Genomic DNA, 26,396 nt, shown 5'->3' with positions numbered 1-26,396 from the left:
TCCTCAGATTCTCCTTCAGATTCTTCTTCTCCCAGTACTCTCTTCCCTCTTGCTTCCCTTCTAAGTTTATGAAGGGTCCGCTCTGGTTCGGTATAATGAGGAGTTGATGTCTCTCCTCTCCTACCTGTCATACAAGAACACAGCACAGACAACAAACAAGTGAAATACTCTTGGTTAATGGAAGAGTATGGTTAGAGCAGTTGAGGAATTAATTCAAATAGTTAGTGAGTCAGTGAGTTAGTTGCTTGAATTTAAAGGCATAAAGAAAGAAAGCATGTAACAGAGTGCAGAAATTAAAATTCAACAAGTAACTTGAACTGAATTAACAAAGCAAGAAAAATGCTCAATCTAGTTAACTTCCAATTTGAGAATTGTCAATCGAAAACCAATCCCCAGCAATGGCGCCATAAACTTGATGCTACGATTTTAAGAAATTGCACGATCGGCAAAAATTCCTTCCGGCAAGTGCACCGGTTATCGTCAAGTAAAAACTCACAATAGAGTGAGGTCGAATCCCACAAGGATTGGTTGAGTGAGCAATTCGGATTAGAAGTGTGTTCTAGTTGAGCGGAATCAAGATTTAGATGAGAATTGCGGAATGTAAAATTGCATGAATTAAAGAGCGAGAAGCTAAATTGCTGAAATTAAAAAGGGATCGGGGTGATTGCATGAATTTAATTGCAGAATGTAAAGAGAAGTGATAGATCAGAAATGGGGAATTCATTGGGTTTCAGGAGATATTGAGATCTCCGAATGAAACATTTTTTTTATCCCTTCCTCAACCAATGCATTCATTGAATTTTGCTTGGCAATCTTATATGATTGGATCCCAATCCCTTGGCTCACTAATTCTCTCTAAAAACAAACAAATTCCCAATCCCTTGGTTTAAATGTTCATAAGAAGAGATAATGCTCGATCACTGATTATACCACACAGTTTCATGAACCACAATTTGGTAGGATTACATGTCACAATATCCATCCAAACCCCAATCCAATTCACTGTGAGAAAGCTTCTCTAGCATGAATCCTCCATTCCTTTCCCAAGGTTCCGAAGGATTCCAATTATGGATAGTTTCTTTCCCAAGACAACTAACCAATGGAATTAGATCGAGAAGCTTTCTAACAAAATTCAAGAGAAAAGATTGAAGAATAAGATAAAAACTATTATTGATTCATTGAATTACAATAGAGCTCCCTAACCCAATGAAAGGGGGTTTAGTGAGTCATAGCTCTGAATTCAATTACAAAAAGTATGAAAACTAGAAAAAGTGATCCCCCAAATTCCCCGAGTGTCAACCAACTTAAATTCTATCCTATTTATACACTTTCTAAATTGAGCTTCTGTTGTGTTTCTTGGGCTTTGAGGCCTTTCCCTGATTTCCTTTTGCTTTGGGTTTATGATCCATAATCCTGATGAGGCTGCTGATCCAATTCTGTAACATTCATTGAGCCAACTTAGTGATAATCAAGTAATGACACATGACTCAACAAATTGAAATTCCAGACTCATCAATTCTTCAGGCCCAATCCCATAAACCATGATATTCAATTGGGTTTCATACCAGAGTACGTTTAAGTTAATGTTTGTGCTCAAATGCTAACTTAAACTGCAATATCTTTGGCCCAGAAACCTTTTCAATTGGTGGCGTTTAAGTTGCAGTTTAAGCTTAAACTGCAACTTAAACGTTGGACACTCCTGGAGGTGGTATAATTCAAGCACGTTTAAGCTTCAATTTAAGGTTAAACTGAAGCTTAAACGTGGAAATGGAAGAAGGCAAGTCTGGAGTGTGGAGTTGTCGAACACGTTTAAGCTTTAGTTTAAGGTTAAACTGAAGCTTAAACGTGGAAATGAAGAAAGCAACCCTGGAGGAGAATGGTCGAACACGTTTAAGCTCCAGTTTAAGCTTAAACTGGAGCTTAAACGTGGAAATGGCTCCCTGGTGCATTTCTCATTTCTGGCGTTTAACTTCCAGTTTACGGTTAAACTGGAGGTTAAACGCCACTTTCAGCTTTTCCTCAGCTTTCATGATTTTGGCGTTTAAGCTCTAGTTTAAGCTTAAACTGGAGCTTAAACGCCACTGATAGTTCCCAGCATTATATGGCTTGGTAGTTTGAGTTCCAGTTTAAGCTTAAACTGGAACTTAAACTCCACATGTGATATTCAAGCTTCCTTTATTGATTTTGTTGCTTCCTTGCCTAGCCTCTTCTTCCCTGAAATCATCCAAACAACTGCATCAAAGTCTTGCAAAATTTCATGAGAAATCTTCCATTCATAGCGTTCAAGTAATATAACTAAAAACTCATGGAATTTGCATCAAAATCATACTGTTTGGATGGTTCATTGCTTTGTTATTCATTTAACCATTCTTGGTTACTTTAAGCTCAAGAAAATGCATAAAACAACTAAAACTAACAGAAAAATGCTAGTGAAACTAGCCTAAGATGCCTTGGCATCACAACACCAAACTTAATGCTTGCTTGTCCCTAAGCAAGTCCTGAGTTATTTGAGAGGAAAGTATGAAACAGAAAGCAATTACATTGGCTATATTAGCAAGCATTTGAAGTTCATCAAAAGGGTTTTATGCAGAAAGTTGCAGCATCACTTCTTCATTCTTATCAGGTAAGATTATCACTTTTTCATTGCATCCATCAAACACTGCTATGGCCTCTTGTTATTCTTATGTCCTTGGCACTTTTCTCTTCTTTGTTTTTCCTTTCTTTTTCTTAGAGCTCCTTTGCTCCTTGTTTGCTTAGTGTCATGTGTTGCACAAGCCTTTGGCATTTTCTTTTTCTTATCAGTGCACTACACATATCCACTACAGGCATTTTAGTTCACATTTCTTCTTGAGACATTGGTGCCCAGCACCTCTTTGTGTGACTAAATGTTTTGTATTTAGGTTGCTCTTGATAATGGACTTTTGGTTGATAATCCCGGGTTAGTTAACCCAAGTTACCAAGTGTTGAAATACTCCTCAGAACCTATTCATCCAAGCATATCCTTAATACATAAACACCACAGGCATTTGTCTCAGAAGTTCAAACCATTGGTGCCTAGCTTATTTTCTCAAAATATATATATATATATATTTTTTTTTTGCTTTTTGGTTGCCCTTTTTCAGTGGCTTTTTCTTCTTCTTTTTCTTTCTTTTTCATGGCCAAAGACATTTATTCATCAAGATCCATAGACAGTATTCAAACTTCTACACAAAAATGATAATTATACACTCAATTTCCAGTGATCTGACTAAACAATCAAGCATGCATACCACCACTTAATTCTACTTGAATTGTCACTAATTGAGCCAAGCTACTTTTGTTCAAACTTTTATTTTATTTTTGGAAACAGAACAAGCATGGCAAGCATTTGTTTAAGAAGGTGAAGTTATATCCAAACATCTAGGCATTCACTTTATTCAAAGCAGTAAACAGACACTCATACTAAAAACTTCACATTCCAGAAAGATTCAACAATTACAGTTTAAACCAGAACAAGCATGCTTTTGTTTGCCTTTTAAAGAATGGTCAAGGAACACCACCACCTTGTAAAATTTCTTGTTTTCTCTTTGTTGCCAGGAAACAATTTGATTTCTCCTTCTTCTCCTAGTTGTTGCTTCATGTTCTTTCTCAGATCCTTGTTTCCTTTCCTGCAAAGAGTGATGAAGTTGCTTGCTTCTCAAGCACTTGAGTGGTTAGCTCAACTATGTATGGGCAAGTGTCTGAGTCTTAAGTTGGTGTGTGAACACCAAACTTAGTCTCCTACTTACTCCTCTGCTCTTTGAGTCCTTGAATTCTCCTTGGAATGAAGTTGCTGCTAAGGATTTTAAGCATTCCTGTGATTGCTTAGAATGGTTGTTCCTTTCATATAATTCAAAGGTTGTTGTGTTCAGTTGATCTGTGTGGTGGAACACCAAACTTAGAGTCACACATTCCCCTTTGAATTATTGATCTACGAATTCATTGTTTGGTGTGAAACACCAAACTTAATTCTTTGCAATGCACAGAAACTACTTCACCTTTTTATTGAAACAAATAAAAGAAACAGCAAGGGAGTATTACCTCAGGTTGGGTTGCCTCCCAACAAGCGCTTCTTTAACGTCATTAGCTTGACGGTTGCCCCTTGTTAGGGTGGATTGTAGTGCTTGATGTCCTCTCCTCTCACTATGAAAACGTCCCCATTTGATTCCTTCATGATTTCCAAATGTTCCATAGAAAGAACTTTCCTGATTGTGAACACTTGAGGGAGCTGGGAAGGAATGGTTTTGAGGCCAGGTGGGATTGGCAGATAATGACTTGATATCACTTTATCTCCCGGAGAGAAACCTTCAGTGGGAATTTTCTTGTTTCTCCACCCTCTTGGCAATTTCTTTACAATTCTTCCCTTTCTCTTGAGGATTTCTTCATTGACCCTTATGCCAGGAGGATCCTTCTGATCTGTTTCTATTGATTCTTGTGGCTTTAACTCTTGCAATTCTTGTTTGCCTTCCAAGGACTGTTTCAGAGTTTCAGCTGCTGGATTGCTTTCCTCCAAACACAGATGGCTACTATCATCCTTAGGCTTTTCAGGTTCTGGTTCAGGCTCAGATGCAGGTTTGAAAACATTGAAAATGAGCTGTTCATCATGTATTCTCAAGATTAGCTCTCCTTGTTCTACATCTATGAGCGCTCTAACAGTGGCTAGAAATGGCCTTCCCAGAATGATAGGGTGTAGGTAGCTTTCCTCCATGTCCAAAATGACAAAGTCTGTGGGGAAGAAATAATTTCCCACTTTCACCAGCACATTTTCAACTACCCCTTCAGCTTGCTTCTGAGTTTTGTCAGCCAGTTGTATGATTACATCAGTGGATCTCACCTCATTCAGTTGTAGCCTCTTCATTAGAGTCAGAGGCATCACATTTATGCTAGCTCCTAGATCACAGAATCCTCTGTCAATTTTTGTTTCCCCTATGATGCAGGGGATATGAAAACTTCCTGGGTCTGTTTTCTTAGAGACTATGTCCTTCTTGATGAGGGCACTGCATTCTTTGTTCATTATTACAGTTTGTCCTCCCTTCAAAACTCTTTTCTTGCTTAGCAATTCCTTTAAATACTTGATATGTGTAGGCATCTGCTGGAGAATCTCAAGAAAGGGAATATTGATATGGAGAGACTTAAATGTCTCTAAAAACCTTGAATAGGTTTTCCCTTTTTCACCTCCTCCTAACCTCTGAGGAAATGGTGCTTTTGGTTGGTATGTTTCCAGCATGCCTTTTTGCAGTTCCTTGGCTTGCTCAGTTTTACTTTCCTGCTTAGCTTCTTCCACACCTTCCTTCAAGATTTCTGGCTCCTGTTCTGAGGGTCTGATTCCTTCTTCTTCTGAGACTTCCTTCAATATGGTGATGGCCTTGCATTCTTCCCATCTCACTCCCTTTTGTTCCCCTTTAGGATTCTTTTCTGTGTCACTAGGGAACACTGCAGTTGACTTGGGGGCCTGTTGAGATAGCTCTCCTACTTGAGACTCCATCCTCTTGAGTTTTTCACCATGGTTTCTTAAGGTAGATCTCACATCATCCCTAAAGCTTTTCAACTCACTTATGTCCTGACCCATGTTTGCCAGCATTCCTTCTATCCTGTTTAATTGATCTTGAAATTGTTGGTTCGGATTAGGTTGGGTAGGTTGATTATTTTGGCCATGATATGATGGTTGGGAGTAAGTGTTTTGTGTGGCTTGGTATGATCTTTGGTTGGAGTTTTGGTATGTGGACTTGTTATGTTGGTTTTGCTGGTTTCCCCACACAAAGTTTGGGTGGTTTTTCCAGCCTGGGTTGTAAGTGTTGGAATGTGGATCATATGGTTGCCTTTGTTGATTTCCTACATAATTGGCCTCTTCCCAATCACCTCCTTCAGTGCTTACTTCCTCTTGATCTTGTGTGTGTATTGCAGCCACTTGCTTTGTTTCTAATTTCCTGGTGAGCTCTGCTAGTTGCTTGGCAAACACCTTGTTTTGGGCTAAGATTGTATCAACATGGTTCAGCTCCATAACTCCCTTAGTGTTGTGTCTCTCTGAAGCATAGTAGTACTCATTCTCAGCCACTGTCTCAATCACTTCAATGGCTTCTTCCACAGTCTTTTTCCTGTTCAATGAACCTCCTGATGAATGGTCTACAGCCTTCCTTGATTCATAAGAAAGTCCATCATAGAAAATATGCAATTGCACCCAGTCATGGAACATGTCTGGTGGGCATTTCCTTGTCAAATCCTTGAACCTCTCCCATGCCTCGTAGAGAGTTTCACCATCTTGTTGTCTAAAAGTCTGAACCTCAGATCGAAGCCTATTGACCTTTTGTGGGGGGTAGAAACGTGCCAGAAACTTGCTTTCCACCTCATCCCAGGTTGTTAGGCTCCCCCTTGGGAATGATTCCAGCCACTTAGCTGCCTTGTCCCTAAGTGAAAATGGGAACAAGAGCAGTTTATAGGTATCTTCCAGGACTCCATTGGACTTCACCGTGTCGCAAATTCTCAGGAATTTTGTGAGATGTTGGTTTGGATCTTCATTAGCATTCCCACCAAATGAACAATGATCCTCCACAAGTGATATTAGCTGTGGTTTGAGTTCAAAATTGTTGGCCTGAATGGGTGGTTTCTGAATGCTGCTACCACAATTCCCAGAGGTTGGGTTTATGTATGAACCAAGAACCCTCCTCTCGGGAATGGCATTGTTTCCATCAGCTCTCTCATGGTTGTGAACTTCTCTATCCATGTTGAGATCTAGAGCTTCCTCAAAATTGTCCTCAGATTCTCCTTCAGATTCTTCTTCTCCCAGTACTCTCTTCCCTCTTGCTTCCCTTCTAAGTTTATGAAGGGTCCGCTCTGGTTCGGTATAACGAGGAGTTGATGTCTCTCCTCTCCTACCTGTCATACAAGAACACAGCACAGGCAACAAACAAGTGAAATACTCTTGGTTAATGGAAGAGTATGGTTAGAGCAGTTGAGGAATTAATTCAAATAGTTAGTGAGTCAGTGAGTTAGTTGCTTGAATTTAAAGGCATAAAGAAAGAAAGCATGTAACAGAGTGCAGAAATTAAAATTCAACAAGTAACTTGAACTGAATTAACAAAGCAAGAAAAATGCTCAATCTAGTTAACTTCCAGTTTGAGAATTGTCAATCGAAAACCAATCCCCAGCAACGGCGCCATAAACTTGATGCTACGATTTTAAGAAATTGCACGATCGGCAAAAATTCCTTCCGGCAAGTGCACCGGTTATCGTCAAGTAAAAACTCACAATAGAGTGAGGTCGAATCCCACAAGGATTGGTTGAGTGAGCAATTCGGATTAGAAGTGTGTTCTAGTTGAGCGGAATCAAGATTTAGATGAGAATTGCGGAATGTAAAATTGCATGAATTAAAGAGCGAGAAGCTAAATTGCTGAAATTAAAAAGGGATCGGGGTGATTGCATGAATTTAATTGTAGAATGTAAAGAGAAGTGATAGATCAGAAATGGGGAATTCATTGGGTTTCAGGAGATATTGAGATCTCCGAATCAAACATTTTTTTTATCCCTTCCTCAACCAATGCATTCATTGAATTTTGCTTGGCAATCTTATATGATTGGATCCTAATCCCTTGGCTCACCAATTCTCTCTAAAAACAAACAAATTCCCAATCCCTTGGTTTAAATGTTCATAAGAAGAGATGATGCTCGATCAGTGATTATACCACACAGTTTCATGAACCACAATTTGGTAGGATTACATGTCACAATATCCATCCAAACCCCAATCCAATTCACTGTGAGAAAGCTTCTCTAGCATGAATCCTCCATTCCTTTCCCAAGGTTCCGAAGGATTCCAATTATGGTTAGTTTCTTTCCCAAGACAACTAACCAATGGAATTAGATCGAGAAGCTTTCTAACAAAATTCAAGAGAAAAGATTGAAGAATAAGATAAAAACTATTATTGATTCATTGAATTACAATAGAGCTCCCTAACCCAATGAAAGGGGGTTTAGTGAGTCATAGCTCTGAATTCAATTACAAAAAGTATGAAAACTAGAAAAAGTGATCCCCTAAATTCCCCGAGTGTCAACCAACTTAAATTCTATCCTATTTATACACTTTCTAAATTGAGCTTCTGTTGTGTTTCTTGGGCTTTGAGGCCTTTCCCTGATTTCCTTTTGCTTTGGATTTATGATCCATAATCCTGATGAGGCTGCTGATCCAATTCTGTAACATTCATTGAGCCAACTTAGTGATAATCAAGTAATGACACATGACTCAACAAATTGAAATTCCAGACTCATCAATTCTTCAGGCCCAATCCCATAAACCATGATATTCAATTGGGTTTCATACCAGAGTACGTTTAAGTTAATGTTTGTGCTCAAATGCTAACTTAAACTGCAATATCTTTGGCCCAGAAACCTTTTCAATTGGTGGCGTTTAAGTTGCAGTTTAAGCTTAAACTGCAACTTAAACGTTGGACACTCCTGGAGGTGGTATAATTCAAGCACGTTTAAGCTTCAGTTTAAGGTTAAACTGAAGCTTAAACGTGGAAATGGAAGAAGGCAAGTCTGGAGTGTGGAGTTGTCGAACACGTTTAAGCTTCAGTTTAACGTTAAACTGAAGCTTAAACGTGGAAATGAAGAAAGCAACCCTGGAGGAGAATGGTCGAACACGTTTAAGCTCCAGTTTAAGCTTAAATTGGAGCTTAAACGTGGAAATGGCTCCTTGGTGCATTTCTCATTTCTGGCGTTTAACTTCCAGTTTAAGGTTAAACTGGAGGTTAAACGCCACTTTCAGCTTTTCCTCAGCTTTCATGATTTTGGCGTTTAAGCTCTAGTTTAAGCTTAAACTGGAGCTTAAACGCCACTGATAGTTCCCAGCATTATATGGCTTGGTAGTTTGAGTTCCAGTTTAAGCTTAAACTGGAACTTAAACTCCACATGTGATATTCAAGCTTCCTTTATTGATTTTGTTGCTTCCTTGCCTAGCCTCTTCTTCCCTGAAATCATCCAAACAACTGCATCAAAGTCTTGCAAAATTTCATGAGAAATCTTCCATTCATAGCGTTCAAGTAATATAACTAAAAACTCATGGAATTTGCATCAAAATCATACTGTTTGGATGGTTCATTGCTTTGTTATTCATTTAACCATTCTTGGTTACTTTAAGCTCAAGAAAATGCATAAAACAACTAAAACTAACAGAAAAATGCTAGTGAAACTAGCCTAAGATGCCTTGGCATCAGGAAACGCCACCATCACTAAGGTAGACTCATTCCTTGTTCTTACATTCTCTGTTTTTTGTTTTCTTTATGTTAAGTGATTATGCATGTTTGTGACTTATTACATGATCATTAGTAGTTAGTAACTTTGTCTTAAAGTTATGAATGTCCTATGAATCCATCACCTCTCTTAAATGAAAAATGTTTTAATTTAAAAGAACAAGAAGTACATGAGTTTCGAATTTATCCTTGAACTTAGTTTAATTATGTTGATATGGTGACAATGCTTCTTGTTTTCTGAATGAATGCTTGAACAGTGCATATGTCTTTTGAAGTTGTTGTTTAAGAATGTTAAATATGTTGGCTCTTGAAAGTATGGACTATTATACATTGCTGGAAAGCCCTGAATGTCTAATTTCCAACGCAATTGGAAGCGTGCCATTTTGAGTTCTGTAGCTCCAGAAAATCCACTTTGAGTGCAGGGAGGTCAGAATTCAACATCATCAGCAGTCTTTCTTCAACCTCTAAATCTGATTTTTGCTCAAGTCCCTCAATTTTAGCCAGAAAATACCTGAAATCACAGAAAAACACACAAACTCATAGTAAAGCCCAGAAATGTGAATTTAACATAAAAACTAATGAAAACATCCCTAAAAGTAACTAGATCTTACTAAAAACATACTAAAAACAATGCCAAAAAGCGTATAAATTATCCGCTCATCACAAAAAACTTGGTGCACAAAATTGTGATCTCAGGCAACGGCGCCAGAAACTCTGTATGCACGTCTTAATAAATCATTTTTCATTCACAACTTCGATACAACTAACCAGCAAGTGCACTGGGTCATCCAAGTAATAAACCTTACGTGAGTAAGGGTCGATCCCACGGAGATTGTTGGTATGAAGCAAGCTATGGTCACCTTGTAGATCTCAGTCAGGCGGATATAAAATAGTTATGGAGTTTTTGAAATTATATAATAAAATAAGGATAGAAATACTTATGTAAATCATTGGTGAGAATTTCAGATAAGCACATAGAGATGCATTCGTTCCTCTGAACCTCTCCTTTCTTGCTATCTTCATCCAATCAATCTTACTCCTTTCCATGGCTGGCTTTATGTAAGGACATCACCGTTGTCAATGGCTACTTTTAATCCTCTCTGAAAAATGGTCCGATGCGCTGTCACTGCATGGCTAATCGTTTGGAGGCATCACCCTTGTCAATGGCTGCATCCCATCCTCTTGTGAAAATGGTCCAAATGCTCTGTCACAGCACGGCTAATCATCTGAGGTTCTCGATCATACTGGAATAGGATTCACCCTGCTTTTGCGTCTGTCACTATGCCCAGCACTTGCGAGTTTGAAGTTCGTCACAGTCATTCAATCCTAGAGTCCTACTCGAAATACCATAGACAAGGTTTAGACTTTCCGGACTCTCATGAATGCCGCCATCAATCTAGCTTATACCATGAAGATTCTGATTAATAGTCCAAGAGATACTCATTCAATCTAAAGTAGAACGGAAGTGGTTGTCAGGCACGCGTTCATAGGGAATGATGATGATTGTCACGTTCATCACATTCAGGTTGAAGTGCGAATGAACATCTTAGAAGCGGAACAAGTTGAATTGAATAGAAAAACAGTAGTACTTTGTATTAATCTTTGAGGAACAGCAGAGCTCCACACCTTAATCTATGGAGTGTAGACACTCTACCGTTGAAAATACATAAGTGAAAGGTTCAGGCATGGCCGAATGGCAAGCCCCCATGACCTAAGAACAAAACGTCCTAGGATGTCTAATACAATAGTAAACAGTCCTATTTATACTAAACTAGTTACTAGGGTTTACAGAAGTAAGTAATTGATGCATAAATCAACTTCCGGGGCCCACTTGGTGTGTGCTTGGGCTGAGCTTGAATGTTACACGTGCAGAGGCTCTTTCTGGAGTTGAACGCCAGGTTGTAACGTATTTCTAGCGTTCAACTCTGGTTTGTGACGTATTTCTGGCGTTTAACTCCAGACAACAGCGTAGAACTGGTGTTCAACGCCCTTTTACATCATCTAAACTCGGCCAAAGTATGAACTATTATACATTTCCGGAAAGCCCTGGATGTCTACTTTCCAACGCACGTGAAAACGCGCCATTTTGAGTTCTATAGCTCCAGAAAATCCACTTTGAGTGCAGGGAGGTCAGAATCCAACAGCATCAGCAGTCCTTCTTCTACCTCTGAATCTGATTTTTGCTCAAGTCCCTCAATTTCAGCCAGAAAATACCTGAAATCACAGAAAAACACACAAACTCATAGTAAAGTCCAGAAATGTGAATTTAACATAAAAACTAATGAAAACATCCCTAAAAGTAACCAGATTCTACTAAAAACATACTAAAAACAGTGCCAAAAAGCGTATAAATTATCCGCTCATCACAACACCAAACTTAAATTGTTGCTTGTCCCCAAGCAACTGAAAATCAAATAGGATAAAAAGAAGAGAATATACTATAAATTCCAAACTATCAATGAAACATAGCTCCAATTAAATGAGCGGGACTTGTAGCTTTTTGCCTCTTGAATAGTTTTGGCATCTCACTTTATCCATTGAGGTTCAGAATGATTGGCATCTATAGGAACTCAGAGTTCAGATAGTGTTCTTGATTCTCCTAGTTTAGTATGTTGATTCTTGAACACAGCTATTTTATGAGTCTTGGCCGTGGCCCTAAGCACTTTGTTTTCTAGTATTACCACCGGATACATAAATGCCACAGACACATAACTGGGTGAACCTTTTTCAGATTGTGACTCAGGTTTGCTAAAGTTCATAATTAGAGGTGTCCAGGGTTCTTAAGCACACTCTTTTTTTGCTTTGGACCTTGACTTTAACTGCTCAGTCTCAAGTTTTCACTTGACACCTTCACGCCACAAGCACATGGTTAGGGACAGCTTGGTTTAGCCGCTTAGGCCAGGATTTTATTCCTTTAGGCCCTCTTATCCACTGATGCTCAAAGCCTTGGGATCCTTTTTATTACCCTTGCCTTTTGGTTTTAAGGGTTACTGGCTTTTTTCTGCTTGCTTTTTCTTTTTCTTTCTAATTTTTTTTTCGCTCTTTTTTTTTTCTATTTTTTTTCTGCAAGCTTTGTTCTTTGCTTCTTTTTCTTGCTTCAAGAATCATTTTTATGATTTTTCAGATTATCAAATAACATGTTTCCTTGTCATCATTCTTTCAAGAGCCAACATATTTAACATTCATAAACAGCAACTTCAAAAGACATATGCACTGTTCAAGCATTCATTCAGAAAAATTGTGATCCCCGGCAACGGCGCCAAAAACTTGGTGCACGAAATTGTGATCTCAGGCAACGGTGCCAGGTTTTTGAAAAATTTTTAAAAATAAAACAAAAAGAAAATTACCTAATCTGAGCAACAAGTTGAACCGTCAGTTGTTCAAACTCGAACAATCCCCGGTAACGGCGCCAAAAACTTGGTGCACGAAATTGTGATCTCAGGCAACGGCGTCAAAAACTCTGTACGCACGTCTTAATAAATTGTTTTTCATTCACAACTTCAATACAACTAACCAGCAAGTGCACTGAGTCGTCCAAGTAATAAACCTTACGTGAGTAAGGGTCGATCCCACGGAGATTGTTGGTATGAAGCAAGCTATGGTCACCTTGTAGATCTCAGTCAGGCGGATATCAAAAGGTTATGGAGTTTTCGAACATAACTAATAAATAAATAGAAAATAAGGATAGAAACACTTATGTATATCATTGGTGAGAATTTCAGATAAGCGTATAGAGATGCATTCGTTCCTCTGAACCTCTGCTTTTCTGCTGTCTTCATCCAATCAATCTTACTCCTTTCCATGGCTGGCTTTATGTAAGGACATCACCGTTGTCAATGGCTACTTTTTATCCTCTTTGGAAAATGGTCCGATGCGCTGTCACTGAATGGCTAATCGTCTGGAGGCATCACCCTTGTCAATGGCTGCATCCTATCCTCTTGTGAAAATGGTCCAAATGCTCCGTCACAGCACGGCTAATCATCTGAGGTTCTCGATCATACTGGAATAGGATTCACCATTCTTTTGCATCTGTCACTACGCCCAACACTCGCGAGTTTGAACTTCTCACAGTCATTCAATCCCAGAGTCCTACTCGGAATACCACAGACAAGGTTTAGACTTTCCGGACTCTCATGAATGCCGCCATCAATCTAGCTTATACCACGAAGATTCTGATTAAGAGATCCAAGAGATACTCATTCAATCTAAAGTAGAACGGAAGTGGTTGTCAGGCATGCATTCATAGGGAATGATGATGATTGTCACGTTCATCACATTCAGGTTGAAGTGCGAATGAACATCTTAGAAGCGGAACAAGTTGAATTGAATAGAAAAACAGTAGTACTTTGCATTAATCTTTGAGGAACAGCAGAGCTCCACACCTTAATCTATGGAGTGTAGAAACTCTACCATTGAAAATACATAAGTGAAAGGTTCAGGCATGGCCGAATGGTCAGCCCCCATGATCTAAGAACAAAATGTCCCAGGATGTCTAATACAATAGTAAACAGTCCTATTTATACTAAACTAGTTACTAGGGTTTATAGAAGTAAGTAATTGATGCATAAATCCACTTCCGGAGCCCACTTGGTGTGTGCTTGGGCTGAACTTGAATGTTACACATGCAGAGGCTCTTTCTGGAGTTGAACGCCAGGTTATAACGTATTTCTGGCGTTCAACTCTGGTTTGTGACGTGTTTCTGGCGTTTAACTCCAGACAGCAGCATAGAACTGGCGTTCAACGCCCTTTTACGTTGTCTAAACTCAGCCAAAGTATGGACTATTATTACACATTGTTGGAAAGCCCTGAATGTCTAATTTCCAAAGCAATTGGAAGCGCGCCATTTTGAGTTTTGTAGCTCCAGAAAATCTACTTTGAGTGCAGGGAGGTCAGAATCCAACAGCATCAGCAGTCCTTCTTCTACCTCTGAATCTGATTTTTGCTCAAGTCCCTCAATTTCAGCCAGAAAATACCTGAAATCACAGAAAAATACACAAACTCATAGTAAAGTCCAGAAATGTAAATTTAACATAAAAACTAATGAAAACATCCCTAAAATTAACCAGATTCTACTAAAAACATACTAAAAACAGTGCCAAAAAGCGTATAAATTATCCGCTCATCACAACACCAAACTTAAATTGTTGCTTGTCCCCAAGCAACTGAAAATCAAATAGGATAAAAAGAAGAGAATATACTATAAATTCCAAACTATCAATGAAACATAGCTCCAATTAAATGAGCGAGACTTGTAGCTTTTTGCCTCTTGAATAGTTTTGGCATCTCACTTTATCCATTGAGGTCCAGAATGATTGGCATCTATAGGAACTCAGAGTTTAGATAGTGTTCTTGATTCTCCTAGTTCAGTATGTTGATTCTTGAACACAGCTATTTTATGAGTCTTGGCCGTGGCCCTAAGCACTTTGTTTTCTAGTATTACCACCGGATACATAAATGCCACAGACACATAACTGGGTGAACCTTTTCAGATTGTGACTCAGCTTTACTAAAGTCCCCAATTAGAGGTGTCCAGGGTTCTTAAGCACACTCTTTTTTTGCTTTGTACCTTGACTTTAACCGCTCAGTCTCAAGTTTTCGCTTGACACCTTCACGCCACAAGCACATGGTTAGGGACAGCTTGGTTTAGCCGCTTAGGCCAGGATTTTATTCCTTTAGGCCCTCCTATCCACTGATGCTCAAAGCCTTGGGATCCTTTTTATTACCCTTGCCTTTTGGTTTTAAGGGTTACTGGCTTTTTTCTGCATGCTTTTTCTTTTTCTTTCTAATTTTTTTTTGCTCTTTTTTTTTCTATTTTTTTTTCTGCAAGCTTTGTTCTTTGTTGCTTTTTCTTGCTTCAAGAATCATTTTTATGATTTTTCAGATTATCAAATAACATGTCTCCTTGTCATCATTCTTTCAAGAGCCAACATATTTAACATTCATAAACAGCAACTTCAAAAGACATATGCACTGTTCAAGCATTCATTCAGAAAAATTGTGATCCCCGGCAATGGCGCCAAAAACTTGGTGCACGAAATTGTGATCTCAGGCAACGGCGCTAGGTTTTTGAAAAATTTTTAAAAATAAAACAAAAAGAAAATTACCTAATCTAAGCAACAAGTTGAACCGTCAGTTGTTCAAACTCGAACAATCCCCGGTAACGACGCCAAAAACTTGGTGCACGAAATTGTGATCTCAGGAAACGGCATCAAAAACTCTGTACGCACGTCTTAATAAATTATTTTTCATTCACAACTTCGATACAACTAACCAGCAAGTGCACTGGGTCGTCCAAGTAATAAACCTTACTTGAGTAAGGGTCGATCCCATGGAGATTGTTGGTATGAAGCAAGCTATGGTCACCTTGTAGATCTCAGTCAGGCGGATATCAAAAGGTTATGGAGTTTTCGAACATAAATAATAAATAGATAGAAAATAAGGATAGAAACACTTATGTATATCATTGGTGAGAATTTCAGATAAGCGTATAGAGATGCATTCGTTCCTCTGAACCTCTGCTTTTCTGCTGTCTTCATCCAATCAATCTTACTCCTTTCCATGGCTGGCTTTATGTAAGGACATCACTGTTGTCAATGGCTACTTTTTATCCTCTTTGGAAAATGGTCCGATGCGCTGTCACTGCATGGCTAATCGTCTGGAGGCATCACCCTTGTCAATGGCTGCATCCTATCCTCTTGTGAAAATGGTCCAAATGCTCTGTCATAGCACGGCTAATCATCTGAGGTTCTCGATCATACTGGAATAGGATTCACCCTCCTTTTGCGTCTGTCACTACGCCCAGCACTCGTGAGTTTGAAGTTCGTCACAGTCATTCAATCCCAGAGTCCTACTCGGAATACCACAGACAAGGTTTAGACTTTCCGGACTCTCATGAATGCCACCATCAATCTAGCTTATACCACGAAGATTCTGATTAAGAGATCCAAGAGATACTCTTTCAATCTAAAGTAGAACGGAAGTGGTTGTCAGGCATGCGTTCATAGGGAATGATGATGATTGTCACGTTCATCACATTCAGGTTGAAGTGCGAATGAACATCTTAGAAGCGGAACAAGTTGAATTGAATAGATAAACAGTAGTACTTTGCATTAATCTTTGAGGAACAGCAGAGCTCCACACCTTAATCTATAGAGTGTAGAAACTCTACTGTTGAAAATACATAAGTGAAAGGTTCAGGCATGGCCAAATGGCCAGCCCCCATGATCTAAGAACAAAACGTCCCAGGATGTCTAATACAATAGTAAACAGTCCTATTTATACTAAACTAGTTACTAGGGTTTACAGAAGTAAGTAATTGATGCATAAATCCACTTCCGGGGCCTACTTGGTGTGTGCTTGGGCTGAACTTGAATGTTACACGTGCAGAGGCTCTTTCTGGAGTTGAACGCCAGGTTGTAACGTATTTCTGGCGTTCAACTCTGGTTTGTGATGTGTTTCTGGCGTTTAACTCCAGATAGCAGCATAGAATTGGCGTTCAACGCCCTTTTACATCATCTAAACTCGGCCAAAGTATGGACTATTATACATTGCTGGAAAGCCCTGGATGTCTACTTTTTAAAGCAATTGGAAACGCGCCATTTTGAGTTCTGTAGCTCCAGAAAATCCACTTTGAGTGCAGGGAGGTCAGAATCCAACAGCATCAGCGGGAGGGGATTCGGGGCACGTCTTCGATGGAGCACGCGAGGGCGGCGCGGATTTATTCGGCGGGGGATGAACCCAGTCAAGCTATGCCGCTTATTGGTCGGAAGAAGGGCTGCTCCAGATGGCGAGGTAGTACGCCGGGGGCTGGGACGTCGGGGAGCTTCTGCCGAACCGGGAAGACTGAGCGTTAACCATGACGTGGATGGGGAGCCGAGATCACTGGCGATGGATGTGATGCTCCTTGAGGGGCGACCGGATTCGTGGATAGGGACGAACAGAAGGAGCGGTGGGGACCGAGAACCGGTTCTTGCTGGAACGGACCGAGATGGGGGGAAGGTGGGGTATGAAGTGACTGGCGACTTGGGGGTTGTGGTTTTGCATCCCGATGGAGGTGGTCTGGGACTGTGGAAGCCACTGGTGGTGGAAGATACGAGGGCTGGTGAAGCAATGGATGATTTGGGTGATGAAGTAGGGGTTGTTGCTACGAATGGTGCTGAGTCTGAGACGTCTGAAACTACACGGGCAGAAGATATGAAAGAAAACCGGAAGACGTGGGACCTAGCTATGGAGTGTGGAGCTGTGCAATATAATGAGGAAGACGATATTATGATGATCCTCTAAGAGCAGAATGAGGCACTGGCACTGAAGAAAAAGCAGGCCAAATAGAAAGAAAAATCTAGAAGAAGTCGTCCGAAAAATCGGAATAAGGTGTGTACAACTATTTTAAAATAATTTTTTCATCCTGGAATGTTAGGGGGTTGGTGGAAATTGGTAAATTGAGTATGGTGAAGAACTTTAGGAGGAGATTTAATGTGCATATGTTAGGCTTGATAGAGACAAAAAAAGAGGTTCTGACTAAATTTGACGTAGTGCAACTGTGGGGTAATGATGTAGTAGGGTGGGAGTTTATGGGATCGGATGGTGCTTCTGGTGGTCTGCTGTTGATGTAGGACGAAACGATATTTAACATGAGCAATTATCATAAAAGAGCTAGATGGTTATGTATGGATGGAGTGCTGGTTAAAAATAATTTTCGGTGTGCTTTCTGTTTAGTGTATGGTGAGCGTATTAGGGACGAAAAGCTTATTGTGTGGGAGGAGCTGAGCTTCATGTCAGGATTATGTCAAGTACCTTTTTGCTTTATGGGGGATTTCAATGAGATTGTTCAAGTAGAGGAGAGGAAGGGGCTACTTCTATGCCGGTATCTGCAGTTGAGTTTAAATCTTGGATTCAAGATATGGAGCTCGTGGATCTTGCTTTATCTGATCGTAGGTTCACATGGTTCAGGGGTCAGTCATGTAGCCGTATTGATAGAGTACTGGTTAGTTTGGAGTGGCTGGAAGAGTTTCCTGAAACAAGATTACGAGGAGGACCACGAGGGTTGTCAGACCATTGTCCTTTGGTTATGGATGTCACAAGGATGGGGGGGGGGGGAAGCCTTTTCAGAGTTTGGATTCTTGGTTTACTCATGATGGGTTCTTGAGGATGGTGAAGGAGGAGTAGAGGAGCATAGGGGAGAGCCAATTCTTAGACAAGCTGAAGGCTATAACGGTTCCACTGCGCAGATGGCATAGAAAAAATTTTGGAAATATGGATACAAGGATTGATAGGTTTGAAGAGGAGATTAGAAAAGTCGATGAAATGGTGAGCAATGGAGTGCATGATGGAACAGAGAAAGCAAGGAGGAAGGCGCTTGTGAGCTCATGTAAGAAATGGTATATCAGGAAGGAGATCCATTGGAAGCAGATGTCTCGATCCAGATATGCTGAGGAGATGGACAGAAATACTAGGTACTTCCACAATATAGCCTCGACAAGGAGGAGGAACAATCGGATTGATGCCTTGAGAATTCATGGAAGATTAGTTAGGAATCAACCCCGAATTAAAGTTGCTATAAGAGATTTCTATAAGAATTTGTACCATCAGGAGACCTCACCTAATATAGGATTTCGGGATGGGCTGGTAAGGCAGATATCTGAGGAAGAAGCAGCAGGGTTGGAGTTGATGCCAACTGCTGAAGAAATAAAGAATGCTGTGTGGGATTGTGAGTCAACAAAGGCACCAGGGTGTGACGGGTATAACATGAATTTTATTAAGAAATGCTGGGATGAAATTGGGAAGGAATTCATTGAAGCAGTCTTGGGGTTCTTTCGGTCGGCTAGGCTGCCTAGGGATTCGAATGTCACTTGGGTGGCTTTGGCACCAAAGTTTGTTGGAGCTACAGAAATCAAAGATCTCCGGCCAATTAGTATGGTGGGATGTGTGTATAAGGTTATCTCTAAGGTGTTAGTTCGGAGAATGCGGAATGTGATGCCAGGCTTAGTAGGCGAGACTCAGAGTGCTTTTGTGCAAGGCAGGAAAATTCATGATGGAGCTTTGATAGCCTGTGAAACTGTGCAGTGGATCAAGGCAAGAAGAAGGAGCTCAGCGATAATTAAACTAGACTTTCAAAAGGCATATGATAGGGTCAAATGGAGTTTTTTGGATATAGTTCTGCAGAAGATAGGATTTGGCCAGAAGTGGCGGGGTTGGATTAAGGAATGTGTATGCTCTGCGTCTATGTCGGTGCTTATAAATGGATCCCCTTCAAAGCCCTTCAAAATGGAAAAGGGTCTACGACAAGGAGATCCGTTGTCGCCCTTTCTGTTTGTGCTAGTTGTTGATGTCCTTCATCGGATGATCGGAGAGGCGGTAACAAATGGGCGCATTTCTCCACTTTTGGTAGGACGAGATCACATTTAGCTGTTGCACTTGCAGTTTGCGGATGATACTATACTATTCTGTCCTCCAGAGGAAGAGACTATCAGGAATTACAAGCGCTTACTGCGCTGCTTTGAACTAATGTACGGGTTGAGTATTAATTTTGAGAAGTCCAGTTTCATTCCAGTTAATTGTGAAGATCGTTGGACGATACAGATGTGCCAGCTATTGGGATGTAAGGAAGCCTCTTTACCAGTCTGATACCTTGGAATCTCTCTGGAACCGAACCCAAGGTTAGTTAAGACTTGGAAACCGGTAATTGATAAGGTGGAAGAAAAGTTGAGCTTGTGGAAGGCGAAGACCCTCAATAAAGTGGGCAAGCTAGTTCTCATCAAGTCCGTCCTCAATAGCCTGCCTATATACTATCTCAGCCTATATACAAGATGCCAAAGGCAGTAGCAGAAAAGTTGATCTCGTTGCAAAGACGGTTCTTGTGGAGTAAGGAGGATGGGAAGAAAGGGATGCCACTAGTGAGATGGGAGATAGTGATGGCTCCTAGAAAGGTGGGTGGGTTAGGAGTGGGAGATGCAGTGGTTAAGAATACAGCCCTTCTGTTCAAGTGGTGGTGGAGGTTTTCGAAAGAGGATTGCCCTTTATGGAAGAGAGTAGTTTGCTCTTGTAATAGCATGAATCCCTCTGCGATGCTGTGTGGTCAGCCTATTCCTACAAGAGGGGGCGCTTGGAGAGATATCTGTCAGCTCCAGATCAGGGAGCCACAGATCAGAGAAAAGATGATCAGAGGCTTATCTATGGATGTAGGGAATGGCAGAACAATCAAGTTTTGAAAGGTTGAAAGAGATGTTCCCAAGACTCTTCTCGGTCTCAAACCTCACAGGATCTGTTATAGGGGAGTGCGGGTTTTGGGATGGGTTAGAAAGGATCTGGAGTTTCAAGTGGAGGAGAGAATTATTTCAGTGGGAGCTGGAGCTTTTACACCAACTCCATGAGGTCTTGCAGTCAGTAAGAATAACAACTAAGAAGGAGGACAGGGTGGTTTGAAAATATGATAAAACTGGTATTTTTACTACTAACTCCTTTGTGCAGGTGATGCAGGAAGCAGCGCTTCCGGAGGAAATTACGAGCTATAGCTTCACTAGCGCTATTTGGAGGGGTTTTTCTCTGCCAAGGGTTGAGTTATTTTCGTGGTTTGTTTTGGTTGAGAGGGTGAACACTAAGGAGAGACTATGCAAATTAGGTGTCATTGACCAGCATGATAATATGTGTGTTTTATGTTGTAAGTCTGTTGAGTCTGCTTCTCATCTATTTATTGGCTGTGAGATCACTTGGCAGGTGTGGTGTGCATGGCTATTCGCTCTTGGAAGGATATCGACTATGCCGGGTACACTAAAGTAACACTTTGAGAGCTGGTCGAATGCTTCACAAAGAAAGAATGAGCGGAGGCGATGGTTGATTGGGTTTTTTGCTATTATCTGGGCAATTTGGGTAGAAAGGAATGGTAGAGTCTTCAATAATAAAGGCTCAGGGGTGATGGAAGGTCCTTTATGCTCTCCGACGAGTGGCTTGGTGGTGAACCTCTTGGTTGTTGATGGCAATGCCGAAGATGACTAGAGGGTACTTTACATATTGAGTTGATCGATGATGGTTTTTACATTGAGTAGCCTGTTACTTATGTTCTGTTGCTCCACCTTGTTGTGTTGAGCACTTTTTATTTCAAAAAAAATATTTTTTAATATATATTATTAAAGTCAATCACAAGAGTCTGTCTATCACAAGAGGCATAAAGTTTAACATAATCCATGAATAAAAACACGATAGAAAAAACAACATTCTCCTGGTGGTCTGGCCAATTTGATTCAAAGCTGAGATCGTTTTCCCATTTAAACTGTTGAAAATCGGTTAAATGGTTGTCAAACCATTGAAAACAGGTCGAATTTTGCAGTTCGCATGAAGAAATCTGTGCGATTTACATTATGTTCTGAGAGTTACCTGAAACTAGAGGTCGATCTCGGACGAGATCTTCTGTACTGATCGGAGATGGTGTGTCTGGCTGGCTGGTGGCGGCTGGAGCTGTTGTGTCCGACTTGTTGGACTGGCTGCACTTCTGATCCTTGGTCACCGGAGGGTGGGGGTACCTGCAAGAGACTTCGATGCTTAAGTTAGCACGGGTATTAAGCAGGTTTATTGTAGAATCAGAGTATGAGTTATACTTGGATGCTCCAGTGTATTTATAGTAGTGTGGGCTGACCTTTCTGATAAGATAAGTTAGTTATGTTATCTTATCTTATCTTATTTCGAGTGAAGTCAGCTTATCTTCAAGGGAACCGCCTTTATCTCTATAGGCTTGGATTGCCTTTGGATTTGGGTCGTGTTCCTCTATTTGGGCCCTTTATTGGGCTTTCATGTCAATTTGGCCGACCTCTTTGAGAAGAGGTCGAGTAGCCTGACCTGAAGAGGTCGGTCGCTTTGTCGCCAATCATCCCAGGTCGGATAACTTGACCCAGGGTATGAACAGTGCCCCTGCTTGAGCTCGGCCTTCTTTTTTGAGGTCGAGTCCTTGACTTTGGTCCTTCTCTTGTGAAGCCGAACTCAAGCATTTTGTCGATTCCTTTGTAGCAGCTTTTGAATGTAGAACATTTTTCTCGAAAAGCGCGCGCATTTATATCAGCGCTTTGGGAACGTGCGAGGGTTTAATACCTTCATTAATTGGTATTAATTGCCCCGTTTTTCCTTGTGGCCTTTTATTTTGAATTTGCGATTAGAAAATGGTTTCCCTTCTTCGCTCCTCCTCGTAACTTCTTTCGTTCTCTCGCTCTCCGTCCTTTGCCTACATTTTGCTTTTCTTGCGTTGCGGCGTCGTTCGGCGATTTTCTGGGCAGTTTCCATTTTTACGCCTTCATTTTCCCTCGAAGCTTCTTTCTTCTCCAGGTTAGTTCCATTCGCATTTTCTTTTTCTTTCGTTGCTTTGGCTTTGTGATGAAGTTTTGATTTTGCTTTAGAGAAAGTTTGGATCTTTCTGTTTTTGTCGCGCCTAATTGTTGTTGAAATGTGTATTCTGAGAGTTTCTTCATCTTCTGCATGACCTTTTTTGCCTTTCCTGTTGCTTGATATTTTTAGGGCTTTGCATGTTCTGTTGTTTCTGTCTGATACCGATACCCAGAAAATCTGCATCTTTTTCTTGCTTTATTTGAAGATTGCTTTTTGTCTGATTCTGAAAAAAGGTTGCGCCTTTGATGTTTTGGCATGCTTGATGTTTGGGGATGCTTTTTGCTGGTAGACTGTAAGGCCGTGATTTTGATGACTTTTAAAAATGCTTGCTGTTTGAAGTCTTCTTTTCTTGTTTGAGAGATGCTGGGGTGCGAGCTGTAGATTTTTCCTGAAAACCCTGCTTTGTTACTGCCTCCAAAGGATGCCCCAAGACTTTGGTTTGAGTCTTGGGGTTTTCCTTTTCTGTTTGTTCACCTGTATCGTATTGATCGAGTTGTTTTATCCCTTGTCCGAGATGTTTTTAGTAATCCCCTCTTCTTTTCTTATTGTAGGATTAGTTGGCCTCATGTCTTCTCGCCATAACATTGTAGAGATGTCTTCCAGAGTTCCCGAGGGGATGTCCGATTGGCTGGACTCCCTTGTTTTGATGTGTGTTTCTGTTGTGGATGCTGAATTTTGCATAGAGCTGAGGAAGTGTCATAGGATTTGTGGTAACAGTGCCTGGGAGAGGGATTATGAGCTTGTTGCTCCTGATTTTGATGAGAGGGTTTGTTTTCCGACCTCCATCGAGGGGGAGCGTCCCTTCTTCTATGCCTATGAATATTTCTTCAGTCAACTGGACGTTACTTTTCCTTTTACTGCTTTTGAGACCGACCTGTTGTGGTCGTGTAATATTGCCCCATCCCAGCTTCACCCGAATTCCTGGGGTTTTATCAAAATTTTTCAGCTACTTTGCCAAGAGTTAGGTGTAACACCTTCTCAGGCTCTCTTCCTTTATCTGTTTGTTTCCGCCAAGCGTGGTGGCTCTTCGAAAAAGAAAGCTTCCTGGGTTTCGTTCAGGTCTGCCCAGGGCCATAAAGTGTTTGCTATGTATGATGAGTCCTTTAAGGATTTCAAGAATTACTTCTTTAAAGTTCGTGCCGTCGAGGGGGCCCCCCTTTTTTCTTGATGAAAATGATGAGCCTTCTTTCCCTCTAGAGTGGTAGAAGGATGTGAGAGTGTCTCGCTATTCCTGGGATATGCTTGACGATGTTGAGCGTGCCTTTGTTGTTGTTCTTGAGGATTTATGGGGAGCACCACCCCATCTTGATACAAAAAGATTTTTGAATGACCCATCCCTAGTCTGGGCTGTTTTGGGTATTTGCCTGACTTGTTTCTATACTTGTTTCTTAGTTTTGGCTTCCTCATCTTGTGCTTGTAACCCTTTACTGTGGCTGATTTTGTGTTTGCAGAGATGTCAAAAAATAATGAATCCATGAAGGCCTTCAAAAGGGCAAAGAAGGCGACTGCTGCTCAGAACATCTCGGCCAAGGCGGCCGGGGAGGGATCTTCCCAAGTGCAAGTGAAGTCACCTGTGCCGAGTTCTCCTGGGCCGAGGAAGGTGATCCCTACTCCTCGGGTTTGTCTGGCTGACCCTCCACCAACTTCTACCTCTAGCTCTGGTGCTCCTCCCAACAAGAAACAAAAAACAACTGAGCTTTTCAACCTTGATGTTCCTGACTTTAATGCAGTTGAATTTGTGGATCAACAAATCGGTCCCTACGGTGCCCTTCCTATGGACGATGTGTTGCTCCTTCGCCATCTGGACTTTATAACTCGAAGTAGTGTTAGAATGGCGTATATGGGGGCTGCCCTATACCGAACTGCTCAAAATCTTCCTTTCCACGCCACCAAAGCCTTTATGGAGGAGGCTAAACAGGAGTTTGATCGGATGAAGGGTCTGAAGGAGGAGCTTGAAGTAAAGGTAGCCAAGTTGGAGAAGGATCTGGAGAACGAGAAGGCAAGTTCACTTTCTCTGGCAGCTTCTGTAAGGCTGGCCGAGGACACGGCACTGAGGCATAAAGACAGCTATGTTATATCCTATCGGGAGGGAATGCGTCTGAAGGCGGAGTTGGAGAACGCCCGAGCTGATTACTCCGAGCTCCAGGGTCATCTTATTGGCAGTGTGACTGCTGCTTATGGGAACCTGAAAGAGCAAGTTCGGATTATTGCTCCCGAGGCCGACCTTACTCTCTTCAGCTTGGATAATATTGTTAGGGATGGTAAGATTGTCCCTGTTGACGAGGATGATGATGATGTTGATCCCCTCCCTGTGTTTTCTACCAAGGTGTCTGCTCCTGCTGTTCCTCCTGCCGAGGTCGGCCCTCCCGTTTCTGATCCTGACTGCCAGATCTTAAACCGGGACGATGGTACTGTGGATGCTGTGCCTATTCAGACTCGCCCTCCTTCACCCCGTACTGATGCTATTGAGAAGGCTTCTGATGTTTAACTGAACTTTTTATCTTGATTGTGTAAATAGCCCGGCCTGTGGGTTTTTAAACTCTTTATTTTGTAAATTTCATTTTGCTAACTGTTGACACTTGTTTATTTGCTTATTTAGAAACTTTAGGCTAAAAAACAAAAAATAGCTTTCAAGTTCTTGGGGCTGATTTGGGTAGCCCTTTTGAATTTGTTTTCATGACAACTTCGCTCCTTTAGTATCGTGTCGATCTTTATCTCGTCTAGGCACTTTTTCTAGGCTTTTGGTAGTGTTGTGGCTTTGATTCCTTTGAGGCAACAAACAAAAAATCCTGTTTTGTTTGGACCTTTTGTGAGGTCTCGGCCAAGTATTACTTTTTGTAGCCTTTCGCACTTTACGTGGGTCGACTTCGTCATGTCGGGCCCTTCGAAGTTACTTTTGTAATTCTCTTTTTTGGACCTTGTTCAGGTCTCTTTCAGAGATTACGTTTATAACTTTTATGTTTTGGGCCGACTTCGCCATGTCGGATCAAGTTATTTTATAATCCTCTTTCTTGGACTTTGTTCAAATCTCTTTCAGGGATTACTTCTATAACTTTATGTTTTGGGCCGACTTCGTCATGTCGGGCCTTTCTAAGTTACTTTTGTAATCCTCTTTCTTGGACCTTGTTCAGGTCTCTTTCAGGGATTACTTCTATAACTTTATATTTTGGGCCGACTTCGTCATGTCGGGCCCTTCTAAGTTACTTTTGTAATCCTCTTTCTTGGACCTTGTTCAGGTCTCTTTCAGGGATTACTTCTATAACTTTATGTTTTGGGAGACCGACTTCGCTATGTCAATCTCTTCGAAGTTATTTTTGTAGTCCTCTTTCTTGGATCTTTGTCAGATCTCTTTTAGGGACTACGTTTATAACTTGTTTGTAGGAGGTCGGCTTCTTTGCGTCGTCCTCTTTCTAAGTTATTTTTGTAGTCCTCTTTTTTGGACTTTTGTCAGGTCTCTTTCAGGGACTACTTTTTATAACTTTTCATTTTGGGCTGACTTGTCATGTCGGGCCCTTCTAAGTTAAAGTAATCCTCTTTAATAGGGTTAGCCAGACCTCTTTCCAGGGTTTACTTATAACTTGGGTTGACTTGGTCCGACTTCTTAACGTCGGCTAGTCTTTAAGTTATTATTTAGCAATCCATAAGACCTCGTTAGGTTTTTTTTTCCGGATCACTTTCGATAACTTCTTACATTATTCTGTGTTCATCTTTGCCGATTTGTAGAAGGTGGTTGCTATCTTTAGATCGTCTTTTAGGTGAATCGCG

At 40.9% G+C, this 26,396-nt stretch overlaps 1 non-coding gene and 1 pseudogene across 1 annotated transcript; one reads left to right on the top strand and one right to left on the bottom strand.

Moving 5' to 3' along the window:
- LOC107633150 (photosynthetic NDH subunit of lumenal location 1, chloroplastic-like) overlaps positions 1 to 12,022 on the bottom strand; it is a 30,970-nt pseudogene extending 18,948 nt beyond the window's left edge.
- LOC148571081 (small nucleolar RNA R71) lies at positions 6,210 to 6,313 on the top strand. Its single transcript, XR_015908410.1, has one exon. It is a non-coding gene; the product is annotated as a small nucleolar RNA R71 (small nucleolar RNA).
- Positions 12,023 to 26,396: the final 14,374 nt, after the last annotated feature.

Source organism: Arachis ipaensis, chromosome B3, assembly GCF_059453495.1.
Source record: "Arachis ipaensis isolate K30076 ecotype BB chromosome B3, ASM5945349v1, whole genome shotgun sequence".
In the NCBI taxonomy this organism is placed as follows: Eukaryota; Viridiplantae; Streptophyta; class Magnoliopsida; order Fabales; family Fabaceae; genus Arachis; species Arachis ipaensis.
Note: the sequence above shows the minus strand (reverse complement) of the source record. Positions and strands in the feature narration are given on the sequence as shown.